At 34.2% G+C, this 21,468-nt stretch overlaps 1 long non-coding RNA gene across 4 annotated transcripts in view; it reads left to right on the forward strand.

Annotated features, from left to right (window-relative positions):
* Positions 1–3,829: 3,829 nt before the first annotated feature.
* Positions 3,830–21,468, forward strand: part of LOC131401411 (uncharacterized) — a 209,347-nt gene continuing 191,708 nt past the window's right edge. For 2 of the 4 annotated variants that reach the window (XR_009217670.1, XR_009217672.1), the window contains exons 1-3: positions 3,830–4,247; positions 12,213–12,306; positions 20,791–20,956. This is a non-coding gene — a long non-coding RNA (uncharacterized LOC131401411). The remainder of the gene's footprint in view (positions 4,248–12,212; positions 12,307–20,790; positions 20,957–21,468) is intronic. The other 2 variants (XR_009217673.1, XR_009217671.1) reach the window with 2 other exon arrangements.

A 21,468-nucleotide genomic window follows, 5' to 3' on the forward strand; every position in this document is an offset into this window, starting at 1 on the left:
AAGGGGAGATGAAGAAGTCTTCATAGAGGAAGTGATACTTGATTGGAGCCTTGAAATATGAAGAGGAGTTTAACAACAGAGAAATGGGGAAAGAAGTTCAAAGCAGAAGGTTAACTGATATAAAAGTGCAAAACATGGAAAAACATTGCAAATGTGGAAAATGGAGCAAGATTGTAAATTGGCTACAAGGTTCTTAGTTAAGCAACTTGATCTATTATGAAGACATAAAGATATAAGATGAGGAGCAAGAATTTGGTAGATGAGGGCCGGCCCTGTGGCTTGGCTGTTAAGTGTGTGCACTCCGCCACTGACAACCCGGGTTTGGATCCCAGGCACCACCGACGCACCGCTTCTCTGGCCATGATGAGACCGCCTCCCACATACACCAACTAGAAGGATGTGCAACTATGACATACTACTATCTACTGGGGCTTTGGGGAAAAAAAGGAGGAGGACTGGCAATAGATGTTAGCTCAGAGCTGGTCTTCCTCAGCAAAAAGAGGAGGATTGGCATGGATGTTAGCTCAGGGCTGATCTTCATCACACACACAAAAAAGAATTTGGTAGATGATGGGTTTAGATTTAGTCATGTTGTGTTTGAGATGCCCATGGAAATATCCAATAGGTGATCTGCAACACACACACAGAGGCTTTTTTCAACTCCTTTATTTTATTGCCCTTTCATCATATCTGTCTGTCAAGTATCAATCCAATTATCTTTTTATCCCTTGAATTTCTTTTGTTGACCACTTGATCACTGCTGGAGAATATCACATATTCATGCAATCTGAAGCCACATAAATACATGGTCTTCAATCTCAGCTGGTTCTTCAGGGCCTTCCTCTATGCATCTCTAGTCAGTTCTTTCTTGTCCACCATAGCAGTGATTTAAACCTTCTTGAATCTCTTCAAACTTCTCCCCTCCTCCTCCCTCCTCCATCCCCTTCTGAACAGATGACCTTACCTCCTTTCTGCCAACAAACCTACAGATTTCTCTGCATCCACATATATATTTTCTTCTGTTAGATTGGAAGAGGAATCTTTCTTCTTGTGTAAGGCTATCTTCTTCAAGTATAAACTGGGTATCGTTCCCTTCTGCTTCTTCAGATAACTTTTCCTTAGATTATCATCACCTTCTTCATTATCTTCAATAAATTTCTTTCTAAAGCATCCTTCTCTACTGACTTTTGATATGCTCAAATTTGTCTCGTTAAAAAAAAAATAGCCCCAACTTCTTTTCCAGTTGCTAATCTTTCTCCTTTATATAGCTAAACTTTTGAAAGAGATTTTCCTACTTGCTACACTCACATTTTTCCACCCATTCCAATCTGCCTGTCTCCCTAAGAAGATCATTGAAACTACTGTAGTAAATATCCTCCAACCTCTTTGTTGTTACATGTTATTACATGTAATAAACACAGTTCTTTCTTGATCTCTTATCAGCATTTGAGTATTGTCCATTCCTGTTTTGCATTGCTCTCTTACCACACTCTCCTGGTTTTCATCTTAATTCTGTGGGTATTGATATCCATCATACTCATTCTCATTTTCTTCCCTGGCTCCTATTTCTTTCCATATAGCATTCTTTGGTAGGGCCACACCTTATCTCACTTTGAATTATCTTATCTACTTGCATGGCTTCATTTGTCTAATTCTGCGTCTCTAGCCCAGAACTTTTTCTCCTGGGTTCCAGACCTATGTATCCACCTTCCTAATGCCCTCTTTACCTGGATGTTGCTCAGTCACCTAAACCTCAAAAGTTGCCTGCCACTTTGACAGGCCCATTTTGATGGGCTCAGACAGGGGTAGTATGGCAAGCAGATACATTTAAAAATATTTTTATAATTATTTTATATTTGAATACATACTAAATGTAGTTCATACAAAATTCTAAAAACATAAAAAACATACAGTGAAAAGTGAGTCTCTCTCACTGCCTTTTCCCCAGCTACTTAGTTTTCCATCCCAGGGACCACTTCTTTACTAGTTTCTTATGAATCCTTACAGAGCTATTCTATCCATATCTAAGTGTGTTCCATTTAAGAGCTGGTTGTGTTCCCCCCAATAATTAAACATTTAGATTTTTTTACTGAGTTGGTATTTTGAGAACTTTAAGGTTATGACACATGACTTCATCAACTTTGCATCCCTAATTCCTAGTACAGTGTATGACACATAATAGGAATTCAATAAATCATAATTAAACAAATCATAAATTGTGCACTCTACTAAAACCAGACAATATAATAATAATCAGACAGATTAAGCAATGATCATATTAACACATAGTGGGTTTTCAAAAACAACTTGCCAGTTTTAATTGTCCAAGTTTTAATTTAGCTGTGCATTCATTAAATCTTACTCCAAGCTGTATGTAATTTGATCCATCATGCTCTTTAATGTTTATAAGTAGCTGTATTCACTAATAATTACTTTTATTTGGAAAAAAAACACAGTCAAAAAAAGAATCATGCTATAATCTTTGATTCAGTTCATCAAGTTTATGTGTAATCTAGAGGTTCTGATTACAAACTCCCCTGAAGTGTAGTCTTAGTAGCTAGTGCGATAAAATAACAGCTTCAGGAGCCTTGGAAACTAAAACCAATAGAGTGATGACAAATATCAATTTTCTTAAGAAGATGATCTGAACTGGCCTAGTTAGGGTATGTTTTGATGTTCAGTGAAGGCATCTAATTAAACTTACATTTCTCCTTTATTTTTCATATATAATTTAATTTAACTTCATAGTTACAAATCTGAATAAAAAGCCCTTTAATAGTCACCTGATTCTTTTTAGGTCACTCAGTGAATATAAGGCTATAATTCTATCTAAAAGGTTCACAGATAACAGACCTCAAGAGCACAGGTTTTTGTAGCAGTTAACCCTCCATTCTTCCTCCTCCTCAACTCCCTGTAAATTATTTACTTTTAAAATACATCATGTTGGCAGAAAAAGTTCATAGTGCAAGAAACACATAAGGAGAGAGGGCACAGCATATTCAAAAGGATGAAAAAATTTCTATTTGAGGACAGAGATCATTTGGAAATGTGAAAGTACAGCTGTTCCTAATGCAAAAAGTAATTAGAAATTATTCGTGTTAAATGAATCTTCCAAAGGTCCACGGAGACCTAAGGACCCTACAGTCTAGACATTCTATTGTATTGTATGTCACCCAGACATAGCACAACTTGACCTCATTCTTCATTACACTGAGTGTGACTTTTAAAATGTAGTCTCAATTAGCTCAGGGAAGAAAAATACTAATTTTGTCTTTAGTTCATTGCAGAGGATCATCAGATGCCAATAATCATTTTTTAAATCATTTGTTCCCCTTTCCCAGATCCTTGTCTTCAACCTGACTTTCCCCTATCCAAATTTATGTTCATAAATAAGCAAAACAAAAAAAAGTACAATAAAAATCTTATTTGGGACTTAAAATTGTTATGTCATGTCTACCTGAAGTTAAATTTTGGTTTTGTTTCTTTATGAAATACTAGAGTGAAATATTTTCAACTGCATCTGAGTTACGTGAGGTAAATGATAACAGATTTAGTGTGTATGTGTATGTGATGTTTGTTCTTTTTGTATATGTTCTAAAACAATCCAAGCAAAACGAAAATAGAAGGATACTAAATTACAGTGGTGTCCAATATGATCATGAGAGAACAATGGTGCCATCCTCTCCAGTAGTCATGGGTATTTCATGTTTTTCTGCTAATTTATCTAGGTACTCAATCTGTATCATTTACCTGGTATTGCCTCCCTTTGCAAAATTTTATTTCAGCTAAGAAATTGTGCTGGATTATTCAGACGAGGCAATCTATATAGATTTCAATTTTCTATATACACTACAATGTTAATTCTAGTCTATGAAGAGGCCAAAATTGTGGAAAGGGGTACATCTCAGAGTTACGATTCTTTAAGTGAGTGAAGGTGTGTATGTGTATGCATGTGTACAGTTTGAAAAGGCTCACCAGGAGATTCTAATAGATTTCCTATACTACCACCCTCATCCAATTATTTGTTCTTGTTCAAGTCTAAAGCAGTGCCTTGGAAACTGAATGTAGTTGCTCATCTTTGCAGATAAACAGAGGAAAACAAAAGAGTCCTTTGTGTTATCTAGAGATGCCCGGGCATAGACCAGTCTCAGAGCTGGGCGTGTCCTACATACTGCCAGCTCTGCAAATGTTTGAGGAAGAGGAGTGAAGGACAACTGAAGAGAAAGACAATTCCAATGTTTCCTGAGGTAAGGAAGTAGATTACAGTTGGAAATTAATTTTTCAAAATAAATACTAATGTTTCAAAGCTGTACTAAAAGAATAAAGGGTACTGTTGAGTTGACAGGCTGTTGCAGTAATGTGGATGATAGATGACTGGTTTGGACCAGAGTAGTAGTGGTAGAAATGGTGAAAAATGATTATATTCTAAACATTATATGAAGGTAGAACCAAAACGATTTGCTGTGAAATCATATGTGGAATATGAGAGGGAAAAAAAGAATCAAGGATAACTCCTAGTTTTTGGACTAAGAGACTTAAAGAATGGAGTTGCCATTAACAGAGTTAGGGAAGCCTAGTGGGGGAAGGCTTAGTAATGTCGATAATGAAGTTTAGTTTTTATCATGTTAAATTTGAAAAGAGTTTGACTTTTAATTTGAATAAGATAAGCCTATTCCATTTATCTGCATTACAATCAATCTTCAAACTTAGTGATTTAAAATATCAACCATTGAATTATATTTTATGATTTTGTGGGTCAGGAACTCAAGCAAGGCTTGGCTGGGTGATTTTTCTGGTCCAGGTGTCATTGATGAGTGTCACTTGTTAGCATTCAGTTGGCAGATGGACTGATGTAGAGGTTCCGTGAATGTTTCTCTCACATGTTTGGCACCTTGATGGGGATGGGTGGAAGGCTAGGCTGAGCTAGGACTGTCAACCATAGCACAGAAAACTTAGGGCAGTTGGATTTTTCACATGACAGCTCAGAGCTATGAGAGAGTATCCAGTGAATAAGGTGAAAGCTGTATAACCTTTCATGACCTACCTTTGGAAGTCACATTGCATCATTCTGCTGTACTCTACTGGTCAAATGAGACAAACCAACTCAAGGTGAGAGGAAATATATCTCACCACTTGATGGGAGAACTGTCAAAGGTTTTGCAGTGTTTTTTTAAAGCTACCACAAATTCATTGGAGTGTCTTGAGCAGAGGATCAGCCCGTTGCAACTTAGGTTTAAAAGGATAGCTCTGAATGCTATGTAGAAAAAAGACTATAATGGAGAGAGAGCAGAAGCAGGGAGAGCCATTAGGAGGCTATTACAGTGATTCAAGGAAAAGATGATGGCTTTAACCAGAATGGTAGTAGTGCAAGTGGTAAGAAGTTTTTAAATTTCAGATACAGTTTGAAGATAGAACTGTTGGGAATTGGATGGGAAAGGTGTGAGAAAAAGAGAGGAGCCAAGGTTGACATCTAAGATTTAGCCTAAACAACTGAGTGCATTTATTTTGATGTGGAATATTACAGGACTAACAAGTTCAGAATAGGGAAGTGGAAATCAGCAGTTCAGTTTTTTGTCATGTAAGGTTGAGATACCTATTAGATATTGAAGCAGTAACTGGATGTAAGAGCCTGGAGTTGAATAGACTGCTTATGGCTACTTATATAAATTTTCAGAATACAAATGACATTTAAAAGGTTAAGACTGTATGAGACCATCAAGGAATTGAGGCTAAGTAGAGAAGGCAAGAAGACACATAATGATTGACTCCCAGAGAACTCCATTATTTAGAGGTCGAGAAGAGGAAGAGAATCAAGCAAATGATACTGAGAAGAAGCAGGCAGTGAGACAAGAGAAAAACAAGGAGAATGTTGTGCCCTGGAACCCAAATGAGGAAAGTGGATGAGTGATCAACTATTACTAATTATCAGTGTCAAATATTACTAATAGATCTAGGAAAATAAAGACTACAAGTTGACCAAAGTTTTTGGCAGTTTGGAGGGTGGTGTTGACTTTGAAAAGAATAGCTTTAGTGTATTGATAGGGATAAAAATCTCTTCAAGGAACTCAACCATGAACTGGAGGAAAAAGATGACATGAATGTATAACTCTTCTGAGGAATCTGAGAAAAAAAATGAGGAGCTAGCTGAGAATACGTGAAATCAGTTAAAAAAATTTAGAAACATGGTAGATATAGTACTTCCTTGTGATGAAAGAAAGAATGAATTTGTGCTAAATCATTCATTTAATTGTTATGTTGTTTTTAACATTTTAGCTAGTATTTTAAAGATATATTTGAATTTAAATACATATTATTAAGGTGACAGTGCATTTGGGGGAAGCAATCTACGTGGATCTGCAGCCTTAAACATTCTAAAACTCAACAAAAATAAACTCATTATTGGACAAAAACATGAATATTTAGTGTAGAAGATGTGTTCCACTGAAACATGTTTTTATGAGAAAATTTACTTACTGGAAGTACATAATCTTAGAAAAGAGGGGTTAAGGAAGATGATATTGGGGATGAATCCTGTCAATGCTTTCTTCATGATATCTGTAATATTGTTCTCTTTACTGCAATTCCCCCTTTCGTCACCTAATTCTGGCACTCTTTATCCCTCGCCTGAATTATTACAGGAGAATATTTACCAATTTCCCTACCAGCCTATCCCTACACCAACTTATTTAATACTCTGCTATAGATGTATCTTGCCTAGCAAAGTTCTAACTTGGATGTTTCAAGCTTGCCACAATCTAACCTAGCGAGCTTTTAGCTGTATCTCCCACTACTCTTCTACCCTCTCACACAATGTAACTTTATACTTTAGCCAAAAGTGACTAGTCATTCCTCAAGTTAGCCTTAAATTTCCCTGATTTCATGCCTTTCCCCATGACCACTGCCTAAATAAGTCAAAACCATATTTATGAGTAGCAGTGTAGGAAAGTAAGAATGAAGGGGTTGGAGAAGAGTGGAGAGTGATCCTTACAGCCTTTTTTTAATGCTAGATCTGTCATTTTTAGGTGTATGACAGTGGGCAATTTTTTGATCACTGTGACCCTTGTTTCCTCAAATGTAAAATAACTTGTTAGCATTATTGTGAGGATGTAAGTGGTATGTATTAAGAACCTTGCAAGTATCTGGCAAACTGAACTTGCTCAAAAGTGGTAGCTATTACTATTATTATAGACTTAATTTAAATGAAGGCTTCCCCCATGAAATCTTCCCAGATCCCTTTGCTGTGTTTCCACAGTACTTTGCTGACATCTCTATTATTGATATTCCACAGTCTCTCCTGAACTGTAGTTACTTGTGCACGCATCTTTTTTCTCATGCCAGGAAATGTAACGTAGTATTATTCATTAAGAACACTGTCTCTGGAATCAGAAAGACCTGAATGAAAATCCTAGCTCCTCTACACACTAGCTGTGAGACTTTAGATGAGAAACCTCTCTGCCTGAGTTTCGTCATCTATAAAGTACAAATAAAAATAGTAACTAATTCACGTGGGTTTTGGTAATATATGTAAATACAGTCTGTGAAACATAGTAAAAGCTCAATAAATTTAAAATAAACTTGGTTTTAAGCTCTTAAAGCATGGGAAATAGGTTTTGTCACCTTTGTTCTTTCCTCACTATGTCTATTACAAAGTGTTGCACTTTCTAGGTGTTCAAATACTTGTTTAATTACAATAGTATTGATTAAAATGATGCTAAATATACCAAGATGATTCATCTTTTGGCATTGGGGCAAAGAAAAGAATGGTTGAATTAGAGCTTGAAACAGCATCTTGACCTATGTATACTATATTAAGAGAGTTCTTTAAGCCTCATAATGTGGGCATGGCACGGTGTCTTATACTTAGTAAATGTGTAACAGATATTTATAGAATAAATAAATTATCTCTATTTTCAAGATATCAGTCACAAAATAACATTCTTGATTGTTTACTTGTAAACAATAGAAATTTATTTTTCAGTAAAATAAGTTTGGAACCAGCAAGCATCAGGAAAGGAAAATCTAAAACAATCCAAAGTAAAACTTCACAGAACCTTTATGATTCTGTGAATCAGACAACGTACCTCTATATTTATCATTTAACCTGACTTCATAACATAGAGCTTAACTTTTAAAAGAATCTGTTTACCTCTTAGACAGAAGACTTGTGATTGTGATAGTTGCCATGTGAACACGAAGTAACACACAGACATGGCAGATAAGCTTTTCTTGGGTACGGGAAACAGAAAGAAGTGGAAATTACACAGGGGCCTGTAAATTGCACGGTTTCCTCAAGGTATCCATAAGAGGAATTGTAGAAAAAAAAAGAGCATCACAAATGTGTGCTTATGTAAGCGAATGTAGTCTGTGTTTCTGCAAGAGTATGCAAATTAATAGGGTTCTATTTCTGTGTAGGTCTAAGTAAAGAGCAATTAATATGGACAATGAAACACAAAAGTAGGAATGTCCAACTCATTTCTCAAGCCTACACTGACACGTCCTACAAACTACTGCAAGATTCAGTTTCCCAAAGTACAATTATGGTCACAATGCTACCATTCATTTGCGCCTTCAAAAATATGTCTTGAACATCTACCATGTTCTAGGCCCTAGGCACTGGGGATAAAACAATGTATAAGACTCAAAGTGTTCATAGTATAGTAAGGAAGACAGACAAGTAAACTGCCTATGGAATTTTCAGATATACAACTCAGGAAAACATTGGTTTGGAGATAAATACCGTAAAATCCTAAAGATAGTGGTGGTACTTGTAGATGAAAGAGTAGGTGAGACTCTCCAGGAAGAATATGAAGAAAAAAACAACATTTAAGACTTTGAGAAGACTAAGAAAGAATAGCCAGAGAGGTAGGAAGAAAACCAGGACATAAAGGTGAGGAAAGAGTTTCAAGAGGAATTTGTATCATTATCAAAGGCAGCAGAGATAAACAAAATATTCAGAAAACATTAATGATTCTCCAATTCCTATTAGTATATATAAACTTACCAGCATTACGCTCAGAAAAATTCCATAAAATGCTCTCAACCTACTTTTCCCATAAGCATTTCCATATCTGTTTCCTTCACTTCTACTCTTGAAGGACTTCAAATACTCATTGCACCATGAACATGCTGAGAATTTGCTTGCCTCTGTGACTTAAGTCATGTTGTACCTCTAAATGGAATGACCTTCCCCTGGATGAGGCACACCTGTCCACATTCTAGAAATACTTCTAGGCTCATATCTTCTATGAAAGCTCTCTTGGTAATCTTTCCCACTTTTAAACTCCCACAGCACTTTTTAAGACATCTTTTTCTTAACACTTATCATATTACATATTGGACTACAGCTATAGGTACATTCTATACACTTTTCCTATTCTCTCTATGCTTTTTCACAGAAGAGTCTGTGCCATATTCATATTCAAGACCTTAGCATAGTACCATGTATAATATAGATGTTCAATAAATATATGCTGAATGCTGAATAAATAGATGCTGGAGTATCCCTAGAAATGAGCACAATGAATGACACATAGTGCATTCTCAATATTTGTTGTATGAAAATATAAGCAAAACAATTTCCTATTATTTAATCTTGAAATTCTCTTCTGATTTTCTTTCAGTCTAAAAGTATCTATTATCTTTGTGGGCAAAATCTCTATGGGAAAATTTTAGGCCACTGTAGGATACCCTGACTTATATTTCCGTATAACCCCAGTAAGCATTCAATATTAATTGAATGATTAATCTTAATTATGTGATAACTCCAACATAGGGGACAACTATTTCATTATAGTGATAATGTTCATCACAGAAATTATCAAAAATAGAATACAGTGCTTGATAAATCAATGGTCTGACTCAATATGCAATGTCTTTGTGCAATACTTCGTTCCCAGACTCAAAGACAATTTGTCAAGAAGAGTGGCAAGTTATTCTTGGTTCATGAAACAAGAATTATATAAATGATTTTATGCTCATTTCAGTTGAACTCAGTTCCTTTTCTTCTTTAAGATAGAGCAGAACTTAATATTCTAGGGTGCTGAAAACTCCTAACACTAATCTTTTGATTTATTGCCACAAAAACAAATTTACTTGAAGAAACAATAGGGGAAGACATAGATCATTATAGAAAAAAATTGGAAGATGCTGCAGAATGCATTTCTATTGTGAAATCTGAGGTTGAAGATTATTTAATTTTTATTTTCAGGGGGATCCCTTCAATCATGAAAACCACCTTCCTAGAAAGAAGTAAAGATAATCTTTTGTGCAGTTCAAAATGATTTTGGTAGATGAACATAAATTTTTTATGAGGGGTTGATGTATCAATTATTTAGATTATAAACAACTTGGAAATACCTCAAATTTCTTTTAAAAAATTACTGAAGAGACATTGTGAAAGGCAGAATAAATCATGGTTTTTCACAACTCTCCCAAATATTTATTTGCCTAAAACAGGTACAGAAATCTGAAACTAGACATATGCATTGACATTTTCTTGACAGATTCGTAACCCTATGGTTTCCAAAACTTTAATGTTCAATAACATTTCATTAGTATACTCCAGTGTATTTATTACCATGCATTATTAATACAGATATGTGCCTAGGAGATGTACAATTTGTAATTATTTTTCCTTTCAAAACATAATAGCTTCACACTGAGCTTGTTGCAGCTATGATATTTCATCTCCGAATTCTCTTTTAAACTTTCTGGGGCTGTGACAGAAATTTGTATTTGAACAGAAAAGCTGTCAAGAAGGTGCTGTGGTACAATCCATCACATTTTTAATCCTGACCATACTTAGATGCTACTGAAGTTGGCTGTCCAAGACAGTAAACAAAGATTGAAATTATGCCTTCTGTTCTTACGCATCAAAGTAGCACCGTTATACCAAATTCAATAGGGCTATATTACACTCTATTAATTTCCTATTAGTTCTAAGCTATGCAAAATCCAACCATGGTGTCACTATGGTTTAGACATGCAACCTTGATTCCAGCATTAAAAAAATGGAACCTGTCACTTCTAATAATTTTACAGGAGATTCTACAAATGTAAATCCTTTTTCATCTTGTCATCCTTTCATGTCTTTAATGAGTTTGCTCACTAACAGTGTAGAATCTTAATTTAAATTTCAGAATTAACAGCAATTATAATTGAGCATCTCTAGGAGTATACTAATTAATGTGTAAAAAAGAGTTATTTATAATACCTGAAACATTTGTCTTTAAAAAATCCCATCAATATTTAACTATATATCAGAAAGAAAACAAATTCAATGGTGAACTCAAGATATTTTGAGAGAAAACGTTATTTGGCATAATCGAATGATCTACAAGTTAAACTCAACCATTTGTAAAAGTAAGCAGACACTGCACTTGAAAAGCAAATTATCCAGAGATTACCATGTTAAAGTTACATCATAGAAAACAGTTAACTCTTGGGAACAGGTGCCATGATCAGTTTTACAAGTACCTTACATGAAATGTTAGTATATTCTCTCAGAGAAGTTTATGCTTCATTTAGATACGTTGACCTTTGGCCACTATTGCTGACCTTTGAATCTAATTAAAGTCTCTTAGAACCCAGATCTACACCCTTTAATCTCTCTTGACAGCTTTTGATTTGAATGTCTGTGATAAAGTCCACTAAAATTCATACCATACCGTTGGTGAAAACAGTGTTTGCAGTAGTAGGGTCTCAGATATAATACTTTAAGTTGAAAGAAAACAATAACTCAAAATTTTCAATTTGGAACTACAAACATCATTATTAAATTTTACAAAGATTAAATGGAGTAGATTTGATAGTGGAATTACACTAATTTTTTCTTTAATCTATTTCCCCCATTTCACTGTAGTTGAATTATTTTATGAACAATAATATAATGTCAATTTTTTATAGAGAATCAGTGAAACTTATCTGGTATTTCAGAATCCTACATCCAGGGAGTCTGAAGCCTTATGTGTTTGGTTGGGGAAGTAACGCTATGCAAGTCAAGTCTGCCAAGCCACAGTTGCTCAAGTATTCCAAGTCTTGGCATTCCAATTTAACAGTGAATCTTAACTGCTCCAAACTGTGCTTCATCGTGACACAAGAAATTATTTTTGTATATACATGTACCTAATGTATATACATTGTATATACAATAATGTACATACGGTACAGAATACTTTATTCATTTCAATCTTTTCTGTCCATTACCATTTTAGGGAAGCTGAATTGCTGAAAGTTTGTCATTATCTCAGCGTCAACTGCCAGGGTGGCTGAATTTTAGCATAAGTCATGATATGTAGTAGTTTCTAAGTAAGTTCACATATTATTACTCAATGAATGTGTATTTGACTATTTGTCAACACAAAACATCTTTGTCTATAATATTGAACCTCTCTAATTTAGCATTTATATTTGAGTTTTAACATATAAAAAGAGCATTAATAGCAAATAGCTATGAGCCATTTATGTCTCAGGCATTGAGTGAAGTCCTTTACATACATTAGCTTATTTAATTTTTGCATTAACCCTATGTGATATCTAAGGAAACAGATACAAAAAATAGTTAACTTGTTTAAGATCATATAACTCAAGATCAGGATTCAAACCTTTGGCTTAACCACAATTGCTACTTCCTCTTGATGATAATCAAAAGGGTAAAATAACACATTTTAAGGAGGTCTGTTGTTTCTGGAGGTTTCAAAGTAAGATATATCCATGACATTGGTGACTATAATTGTGAAAATATCAATCTGAATACTTAAGATCCACACATTGTATTGTCTATGTATTATACATTAATAAAATGTAAATCAAGTTTCTTCCTGACTTTACCTCCATCTCTAAACTAATCAAATATATGCTAGGGAGTCAACAAAGAAATCTTTATAGGAGAATTTTTCACCCTCTTCTCTCTCTTATTTGTGGAAACAGAAGGAATTGAAGTAAGTTTCATGTACATTACAAAGTAAAGAAATAAATTATGACAAAGCATATTCCTTCTTCACAAAAGAAGACTATTTTTAGGCATCCCCCATTAATTTCCCAAAAGAGTATTATATTAATCAAGTATAACTAAATTTATAATATTCAGATAGAAACATATCAATACTTGCATAAAAGTTCACTTTATAAAAGAATTTATTGCAGAGTCCCATTTAAGTGATTCTTTCTTCTTAAGAGTTGCCACACATGATTTAATTTACAGAAATTAAATTTACATGTAATGATTCAGGAACATAATCATTAAGTAAAGTGAGGTGTAACTTGATTTGTTTAGATTTCTCTTTTTCCTTTTTGGAGATTTTAATGTGTATTTTCTTTTCATTATGTACAACATTTGAAGCATTTAAAAGTTACAGATATCATCCTTTGGTCTTTTTTTATGGACTTTTTCTTCATAATAATATCGTATTTAAAATCACCGCTTAGCCAAGTAGTTCCTGGGGGAGAAAGGTGGAAAGCAATTGTTAGAAGTGGTGTGAATGGGAGGTAGATGATTAGGGGCAGCAGGGAGAAAAGACGGACCTTTTTGTGAGCAACTGGAGTTGAGAATATTGATGTTCATAGGAATTAGAGAGATTGAATACTGAGAGTGAAACTCCTTAAGATATTGCAAGCTAACTAGATGGTCTGACATATAGCACTCACAGAGATGGGGATATCATACATACACCTGCGAATTTCTGGGCCATAAAGGCTTCCTTTATGTGTAGCCAGATGGGAAAAGTGCTATTTAGACAACAGAATGTCTGCTTTGCTGCTGCTTTCTAGGGGAAAATCAACATCTCCTCAATGGTGAATATTACCTTTTTTTTTTTGTGGAAAAAAACCCACAATGTACTTTGAGGAACCTTTTTGGTTGAAACAGTTAGAACCCAGAGCACTAAAACAGCCAACTTTATAATGCTACCTAAGAGAGTAACAGAGATTTTGAGTTTATGCAGAGATGAAAGTGAAGGAAACCAGTCTTGTGAGAGAGAGAGAAAGAAAACTGAAAAGGTGACAGCCTAAGGAAGGGATACAGCCACTGAGAAACTCTGGGTGGAATTTGGAGGCATAGATAGTAGTATTGTGACTAAGCTGCTGTCACAGCTTAGTGAACGTAGAGGCTAGAGGACTAAGGGACACACACTCATTGATCACACATGAATTATGTGTATGTGTGGAAAGTGTTCACGTATGAATAGCACATTGCTATTAGTAAAGTTCCTATTTGTTTAGTGCACTATTTTCCACCTGATATTGACTAACATCAGAAATCATCAAATAGTTGAATATATGAAGCACTTCTCTCCACTAAGTGCAACACTGATAAGTACGAAAACATTGACGTTAAAGCAAATTATTGACGTAGTGAATAGTATATAATATATTTGGAGATAGGCTTAGGGTAGTTTCTGTGAAAATAAGTGAATCACAGCAACATCCACAGTTGGATGTTTGAAATCACATTTTCTGTGAAAGGGGATGCGTTATTCAATAATGTTTTAGAAGTTGGAGGTTAAATGTTACACAGCTGATAATATGTCCCTATTGTGAAGAAAAGAACAACACAAATGATGGCCCATGTTGTCGTATAGGTTGTTATGCCCATAACATCTGAGTCATCTCATTTTAGAAATCTGATAAAGGAGACAATAACTTAATAACATGGACTATATATTCCTCTAAAGTCAAGAAAATGGATCCTGGTAATGGTGTGTGCTCATATTATGGGTCCCTAAGTAAGAATATTAGAACATGCTTCTATTCCATTTCCTAACTGCAAAATAATCACTGCTTCAGGGAGAGGTTCTGCTTGGCTTTCATCATTTCTGCTACCTCCACCCAGGTGAATCAGAAGGAATTAGGCTGTGACTCTGGGACTGCAGACTATCCCTACCTACGTGTAGGAATGTGTGTGTGTGTGTGTGTGTGTGTGTGTGTGTGTGAGGTCTTCCATAGTAGGACATCATCCTAGCTTAATCAGCTATTTAGAATATTACGAATTTCGGGATGCAAGAGATATGTAGATAGATAAATTCTAGGTCCTTAGCTGCATGTTGGAATCTAGTTTTGCATAATATATAGAGCTGACGCTTCTACCTCTAATGTGTCACACATTCAGAATAGCTTGTTCCAATTTCCTCATTGGAATCTTGAATTAGCTGCTTCTCTGAATTCTACTTTTACAAGTTTTTCTCCCAATCCACTAATGCCTGAGGTAAGTTCCATCATCTATCTTTACTTATATAAACCAATATCAATCAAATTTCCCTTTCCAGTTTTTTTCCTTTACCAACATCTTATGTATATATTATCCCTATTGTCCTGGTGTCAACAAACTCTGAGTCCTTCAAGAAATTAATAATTTTATCACATTATTGTGAATAGTAGAAAAGGGTCACAATTAAACTACACATTGCTCAGGACAAGGTGCATCAAAAAGGGCACGCTTTTTTATCCTTCTTATCCATCTCCATACATATATGATAAAAAAGTTAATGTAATGAATAAATCTATAATTATTAAATGTCTTAGAATTATAGACTGATAGAATATTAGATCTAGAAAGACACCTTAAAAATCTTCTACTTTAATCCTCTCATTTTATATTTGAATAATATGATGCTCAGAGGATTATAGTAAATTGCCAATGTCATAGAGTAAGTGGCAAATCCAAGTCTCAGACTCCATTCTCCTGACAACCATTTTAATTTTCTTTTTACTATACCACTGTGCTATAATAGACTTGAAAAATAAATCTCAAAAAGATGGACTGAAATTCACTACGACAAACTACCAAAAAATGGGAATAAACATATGCGTGCTTGTTTATGTATCACAGGGACAGAAATTACTTGAATGACTGCAATAATTGTATTCACTGCCTAATCTAATAAAATATTTTTGATTAGTAATCTAGAAATAAATATGAGAATCACTTTCTGAAGAAGTCATTCAATATTACTCCCAATAGGTAAGTAAAATATAACAAAATAGAACAATATTTATTAGAAATGATTTATAAAATATTACAGATTTTTATATATCAAAAGTCTAGTTGACAAACTCAACCTGTAATAGCTTTTGTTGCATAATAAACCACCCCCAAACTTAATGACAATGCAATATCCGTCTAATTCACAATTCTGTAGGTCTACAATTTGGCCTGGGATTAGGTGAGTGGGTCTGTTGGTCTCAGCAGTGCTCATTGAGGTATCTGCTGTCCTAGTAGCAGAGCTACTAGTCCCGTAAGAGCTCTGCTTCTGGGGGTTGACTGGCTCTTCACTGGGACATGTCTATCATCATCCAACAGGCTAGCCAGAGTTAGTTCACTCTCGACAGGGTAACAAGAAAGCAGAACATTCAAAGCCTCTTGAAGCCTAGGTTCAGAACTAGCTCAATATTGCTCCTGATGCATTCTATTAGCCTAAACAAATCTCAAAGCAAGCCCAGATTCATGTGTTGGGGAAAAACATACTCTGAAATTTAATGGGAGAAGCTGCAAAGTTACATTGCAAGGGGCCTTGATATAAAAAGGGGGGAATAAGTGCAATCATTTAAAAATCTACACTACTACCCAAACCATTAACAACAAGCAACAAACACATTCTCTCTCTCTCTCTGTCTCTGTATGTATATATATAAATATATTTAATACACATATGTATACATGAATACAGTTGCATATACATTTATGTAAATGTATATATTTATATAAATTTACATTTCCAAGTTCTTATTGCCATCAATGTTAAGTATTTTATGTTTATATTTATATTACACATTATTATAAGTTACACGTTTCTTAGCTATTCACTGTTTTTTAACAAACTTTTGTAAATGTTAGAACAGTTTGAGACTTGTGCAGATAGTACAGAGAGTTCCCATATACCTCAAAGCCATTTTCTATGATTATTAACTTGTAGCGTTAGTATGGTATGTTTGATACAATTAATAAATCAATAGCAATATCTTATTATTAACCACAGTCCATACATTATTCAGATTTCTTTAGTTTTATTTATTTATTTTTTTGTGGGAAAATGAGGCCTGTTTAATTAATATGATCAAATACATTTTCTTCTTTAGCTTCTTGATGCTGTGGATATTTATTGATTTTCAAATGATGAACCAAATTTGAATCCCTGGAATAAATCCTACTTGGTCTTGGGGTATAATTATTTTCAGACATTCTTGGATTCTATTTGCTAATATGTTGTTGAGAATTTTTGCATCAGTATTCATGAGATGTATTGGTCTGCAGATTTTATTTCTTGTAATGTCTCTGTCTGGTTTTGGTATTAGGGTAATACTGGCATTAAACAATGAGTTGGAAAGGATTTCCTCTGCTTCTATTTTCTGGAAGAGATTGTGAAATATTGCTATCATTTCTTCCTTAAATGTTTGGCAGAATTAACCAGGGAAACCATCTGGACCTGGTGCTTTATTTTTTCGGAAGATTATTAATTAATGATTTAATTTATATCAATCTCTCCTAGTGTGAGTTTTGATAGTTTGTGTCTTTCAAGTATTTGATCTATTTCATCTAAGGTATCAAATGTGTGGTCATAGAGCTGTTTCTAGTATTCCTTTTATTATACCTTTCATGTTTATGAGATCTGTAGGGATGATCCGTTTTTCATTTCTCATGTTAGTAATTTGCGTCTTTCTTTTTTTCTTAGTTAGCTTGGCTAGAGGCTTATCAATTATACTGATCTTTTCCAAGAGCTGGCTTTTGTTTCCAATGATTTTCTCTATTGCTTCCCTGTTTTCAACTTTGTTGATTTCTCCTCTAATTTTTGTTATTTCTTTTCTTCCACTTGCTTTATACTTCTCTTGCTCTTCCTTCTCTCATTTCTTAGTGCGGTACTTGGGGTTATTGAGTTTAAATCTTTCTTCTTTTTAAATACACGCACTTAATTCTATAAATTTTCTTCTAAGCTGTACTTTTGCTGCATCTCTCAAATTTTGAGAAGTTGTATTTTCATTTTGGTTTACTTCATAATATGTTTTTAATTTCTCTTGAGATTTCCTCTTTGACCCATGGATTATTTATGTGTGTGTATGTGTGTGTGTGTGTTTAATTTCCAAATAGTTAGGTATTATCCAGTTAACTTTCTGTTATAGATGTCTAACTTAACTCCTCTGTAATCTCATAACATACTTTGTATTATTTATATTCCTTTAAATTTGTTAAAGTGTGTTTCATGACCCAGTATGCCTTGTATCTTGAATGTTCTATGTGAGATTGAGAAAAATGTGTATTCTAATGTTGTTGGATGGAGTATTCAATAAATGTTATTTACATCAAGTTGATTGATGGTGCTGTTCAGGTCATCTATATTCTTACTGATTTTCTGCCAATTTGATATATCAATTAATTATAGAGGGTTGTTGAAGTCTCCAATTAAATAGTGAGTTTTTCTATTTCTTCCTTCAGTTCCATTGGTTTTTGCCTCATCTATTATGGCACTCCATTGTTAGGTGCTTACATGTTTAGGATTCTTAAATCTTCTTGGAGAAAGCACCCCTTTAACATCATGTGTCCCCTTTTTTTATTCCTGATAATCTTGCTTCCTCTGAAGTCTGCATTGTCTGAAATTATTATAGCTACTCCAGTTCTCTTTTGATCAGTATTAGAAAAGTATATTTTCATTCATCTCTTTACTTTTAACTTATATGTGTCTTTATATTTAAAATAGATTTTTTGTAGACGACATATAGTTGGATGTTGTTTTTTAATGCATACTTATAATCTCTGCCTTTTTATTGTTGTCAGACCATTCACACTTAAAATTATTATTAATCTAGTTGAATTAATATCTATCATGCTTATATCTGTTTTCTATCCATTACATTTATTCTTCATTTCTTTCTTCACTCCTCTTTTTTCCTGGCTTCTCTGGTTTTAATTGAACATTTTTATGGTTTGATTTCTAAAATTTTCGTCATTTTCTTCTCTTAGCATATCAATTATACTTCTCTTATTAAAATTAAGTTAGTGATTTCCATAAAATTTACAATATTCCTTTGAGACTAATCTGAGACTACCTTTAAATAACACTATACCACTCCGAGTATTGCAACTATGTTATAAAAGAGTGTTCCCAATTCTTCCTTCTCATCTCTTATGACATTGCTATCATTCATTTCAGTTATCCATACTCTATGATCGCTCAATACATTGTTATTATTATTATGTTAAACATTTATGTTTTAGATCAATTAAGAATAAGCAAAAGAAAAAATATTATCTACGTTAATTCACTCCTACTCACATGTTAGTCCTGCCTTATGTGCATCCCAGTTTCTGATGTATAACATTTTCCTTTTCCTTGAAGAAATACTTTAACATTTCTTTAAGAGAAGTTCTGCTGGTGATGCATTCCTTCAGTTTTTGTTTGTCTGAAAGAAATCCATTTCTCCTTCAGTTTTGAAGGATAATTTCACTGAATATAGAATGATAGGATGGTGTTTTTGTTTTGTTTTTCATTTTAACATTTTAAATATTTTGCTCCACTCTCTTCTTGCTTGCCTGCTTTCTGATGAGAAGTCTGCTTTAATTCTTTTTCTTGTTCCTCCATAAGTGAGGTGCTCCTCCCACCCTGGCTTTTTTCAGGATTTTTCTCTTTCTTTTTAGTTTCCTGCAGTTTGAATATGATATGATATGAGGTGTAGAATTTTTAATCTACAACTCTGAGAAAGTGAGCTTCTTGAATCTATAGATTGGTATCTGTCATTAATTTAGGAAATTTTCAGTCTTTAATACTTCAAATATTTCTTCTCTCTTTCTTCTCCTTCTGGTATTCCTGTTATCTGTATGTTACATCTTTTGTAATTGTCCCACAGTTCTTGGATATTCTGTTCATTTTTATTCTTTTTTTTTTTTGTCTTTACATTTCAGTTTTGGAAGTTTCTCTTTACATATCTTCAAGTCCACTGATTTCTTTTCTCAGCCATGTTTACTCTGTTAGTGAGCCCAGCAAAAGCATTCTTCATTTCTGTTATAGTGTTTTTGATTTCTAGCATTTCCTTTTGATTCTTTCTTAAAATTTCTCTCTGTTTACATTTAGCTATCTGTTCTTCCATGTTGTCTGCATTTTTCATTAGAACCCCTAACATGTTAATTATAGTTATTTTAGATTCTCTGTCTGATAATTCCAACATCTGTATCAGATCTGAGTCTGGTTTTGATAATTGCTTTGTTGCTTAAGACTGTGTTTGTTCTCAGCTTTTGGCATGCCTTGTAATGTAGTTTGTTGTTGAAAACCAGACATCAGAAATAAGAACTGAGGTAAATAGGTCTTTATAATGAGATTTTATATAAATCTCTATAGGAGTTGTGCTGTATTTCATGTTTGCTGTAGCTGTTGATGCCAGAGTCTTCAAATTCCTCTTGTGTTTCGTTTTGTCTCCCTTCTTGACTTTGGAATTCCCTAAGTATTCCTCCTCAAAGAGAGTCTGCATCTTGCAGTCAGTTGTAATTCACTATTATTATATTGGAGCCCTATTGGTATGGCAGTAAGTTGTGGTGGAGAAGTGTTCTATAATTTTATGAATAAGTTTCCATCTTTTAGTAGTCTTGTGTCTCTGGGCTTCACTTTCGCAAGTATTTCTCCATTGATAGAGATTATCTCCCCCCAACAGCTTAGATGATAAAGGAAGACTAGAGAGGACTGGAACTGGATATTTGTCCTTCCTTGAGAAAGATAAGTTTCTGGCAAAGTCTTCTTTCTTGAAAGTAGGCCTTTGTTATGGAAAACTCTCTGGATATATTCACAATGATTCTTCTTCCTCTCCCTCTGCCAGAGCCATAAGTGCGTGATTCTTGGATCTTCACTGTGAGAACCTGATGGGATCCCTGGAAGCAAAATTCATGAAATTGTGGGGCCCCTTTTAAGACTGTGATCCACAGGAGATTCTCACTCTCATTGTAGTCCACATTCAGCTTCCAATAATTCACCAAAATTACCACGTAAGTGTTTTTTACCAGTTATGACTCCTGCAGCTTATGCTCCCTGTAAGCACATCTCGGCTATGACTCTCTGGATTTAGCTCTCTCTCTACATTTCAGTGCAGTGGTTTGCCCACTTTACGTTTCTGATGGGTTCAAGAAAAGTAATTGATTTTTAGTTTCTTTCTTGTTGTAAGGCTGAGCCTGGCAACTTCCAAACTCTTTACATGTCAAAGTATAAGCTGGAAGTCTCTCAGTATTCTTTTATATACCATTATGAGTTGTTTTGAAGATTAAATAATTTAATATATCTGAAGCACTAATATTAGTACTTGACTCATTCTAAGTGTTCACTAAAGGTTAGTTATTATTATTATTACTAATTTGATTATGTTCCAGATAGTTTGTTACTTGGGACACAGAGATGATTAAAATATAACCCCGATTCACATAGTCTGATTATAGTTATTTACCATGATTAAATAATAGGTTATTCATTTCCCTCATTTTATAGTCAAGGACAATTAACATCA

The sequence above is a fragment of the Diceros bicornis genome, chromosome X (genome assembly GCF_020826845.1).
Source record: "Diceros bicornis minor isolate mBicDic1 chromosome X, mDicBic1.mat.cur, whole genome shotgun sequence".
Classification (NCBI taxonomy): domain Eukaryota; kingdom Metazoa; phylum Chordata; class Mammalia; order Perissodactyla; family Rhinocerotidae; genus Diceros; species Diceros bicornis.